Source organism: Harmonia axyridis, chromosome X, assembly GCF_914767665.1.
Source record: "Harmonia axyridis chromosome X, icHarAxyr1.1, whole genome shotgun sequence".
Lineage (NCBI taxonomy): Eukaryota > Metazoa > Arthropoda > Insecta > Coleoptera > Coccinellidae > Harmonia > Harmonia axyridis.
The window spans coordinates 37217347-37219846 of record NC_059508.1 but is presented as its reverse complement, the minus strand read 5'-3'; the positions used below and the strand labels follow the sequence as shown (position 1 = coordinate 37219846).

Below are 2500 nucleotides of genomic sequence, written 5' to 3'. Positions count from 1 at the left end.
GAGGAGCCGGCCGCTTATGTCGGCGTTTGTGGTTGGGCGAAGTTCCTTGATGGAACGAGGAGCCGGCTGCTTATGCTGACGTTCGTAGTTGGGCGAAGTCTCGTGATGTGCTCGGAATAAGGATTCGAAGCGCTTGGATTGCCGCGTTCGTGGCTGGGCGAAGTTTCGTGTTTGGCACGGAACGAGGAGCCGGCTGCAGGTTTTAAAGATTCTCGCCCGAAATCGATCAGTCGTTACCGTTGTCTACGGACTTCGGTAGGACGATCTATTCCAGGGACGAAGACGTCGACGTTGTGCGACGCCCGTTACATTAGCGTTTTTATGCTCTTTCGGGATTGTCTGCGACGTTTGTCTCCGTCCGAATTTTTTACGATAATTGTCACTAGATTAGTACGCAAACTAGTTGAACCGAAGATTTTGCGCCGATCGACTGACGTATTGACCCTTCAGTGGGTCGTCTCAGTCATTGGAATGTCATTCTCGAGGAGGTTCGCAGTTGGCGTCTCGTATTTCGAGGGAAAGTCCATTGCGACTAGTACCGAGAAATCGAACATAAAAGATTACCCTGAACGGTGGATCACTTGGCTCGTGGGTCGATGAAGAACGCAGCTAATTGCGCGTCAACATGCGAACTGCAGGACACATGAACATCGACATTTCGAACGCACATTGCGGTCCTCGGACACTGTCCTCGGACCACTCCTGACTGAGGGTCGGTTCCATTACAAAGACTGCCCGGCCAGACGTTATGGCTTGACGAAGTGACGACGTAAAGGTCGTCTAACGTTGATCCTGTACCGAAGGTCATTTGGGCGAGTTGGACGGTTTGCCGCGTGACGATCAACGTTCTGTCGTTTCGACGCCTCGTGTGTTGGAATGATGAGGAGTTGTTTTCGTAACGCGCCGTCTTGAATTGCGAAAGCATATATTGTGGTGTCGTGGTATTGCTCGATCTGCGCCCATGACTGTAGACATGCGATCGTCGTGTCCGAGAAATCTGAACGACGTCCGATCGCTTTAATGTGCCAGTTGTCGCGCGTTGCGGATGAGCTTTCATGAGCGCACCCCCGAAACACCGAAGCACTTTGCTTGGATTCGCATGATCCGCCATACGGAGCAGGAGATAATAGACGCCTTTGAGTAGGCTAACTCCCTCGCGTAAGGTACGTGATTTTATGAGCCGCCAAAGGTTAGTTTCGGAACGTTTCGATGATTTGAACATACGACCTCAGGACAGGTGAGACTACCCGCTGAATTTAAGCATATTATTAAGCGGAGGAAAAGAAACTAACTAGGATTCCCTTAGTAGCGGCGAGCGAACAGGGATTAGCCCAGCACTGAATCCCGCGATCGTAACCGGTCGCCGGGAGATGTGGTGTTTGGAAGGATCCATTATCTGGCGAGTTCGCGGCGCGTTCAAGTCCATCTTGAATGGGGCCATCGCCCATAGAGGGTGCCAGGCCCGTAGCGACCGCTGCGGCTTGCTAGAGGATCTCTTCTTAGAGTCGGGTTGCTTGAGAGTGCAGCCCTAAGTGGGTGGTAAACTCCATCTAAGGCTAAATATAACCACGAGACCGATAGCGAACAAGTACCGTGAGGGAAAGTTGAAAAGAACTTTGAAGAGAGAGTTCAAGAGTACGTGAAACCGTTCAGGGGTAAACCTGAGAAACCCGAAAGGTCGAATGGGGAGATTCATTCGCGCCTGTTGTTGGGATTTACTGACTGTGGAAACGGCGACGTTCGCGTTGGCTGTTCCCTTCGGTTCATCTCCGGCTTCGGACGCGTGCACTTCTCCCCTAGTAGGTCGTCGCGATCCGTTGGGTGCTGTTCTACGGTCTCGAGTGTAGCCCGTGAGCTCGGATTTTCCGATGTTTACGGACACTGGGTTTCCGAACAGCTCGCTCGACGGTTTACTGATGGCGGGAGGCCGCGACTTAGTTCGCGTCCGGCCCGTGGCAAGTATGTGAATTGTGATGGCGATCGGACCTAGTGCCGATTCCGTCCGTTTGCGACTGTTCGCCGCGGTGTTCTTGGACAGACCTCTTGAAACGCCGATCAGCGACGCTATTGCTTTGGGTACTTTCAGGACCCGTCTTGAAACACGGACCAAGGAGTCTAGCGTGTGCGCGAGTCATTGGGAATCACTAAACCTAAAGGCGCAATGAAAGTAACGGTTCACTTTATGTGAACTAAGGGAAGATGGTCGGTCTCCATGACTGACCCGCATTCCCGGGGCGCCTCATTCTCATTGCGAGAGGAGGCGCACCAAGAGCGTACACGCTGGGACCCGAAAGATGGTGAACTATGCCTGGTCAGGACGAAGTCAGGGGAAACCCTGATGGAGGTCCGTAGCGATTCTGACGTGCAAATCGATCGTCGGAACTGGGTATAGGGGCGAAAGACTAATCGAACCATCTAGTAGCTGGTTCCCTCCGAAGTTTCCCTCAGGATAGCTGGCGCTCGTTGCATACGAGTCTCATCCGGTAAAGCGAATGATTAG

At 52.6% G+C, this 2500-nt stretch overlaps 1 non-coding gene and 1 pseudogene across 1 annotated transcript; both read left to right on the top strand.

The window, feature by feature from the left end:
- Nucleotides 1–561: 561 nt before the first annotated feature.
- LOC123687145 lies at nt 562–716 on the top strand. Its single transcript, XR_006748887.1, has one exon. It is a non-coding gene; the product is annotated as a 5.8S ribosomal RNA (ribosomal RNA).
- A 507-nt stretch (nt 717–1223) lies between these two features.
- Nucleotides 1224–2500, top strand: part of LOC123688166 — a 4352-nt pseudogene continuing 3075 nt past the window's right edge.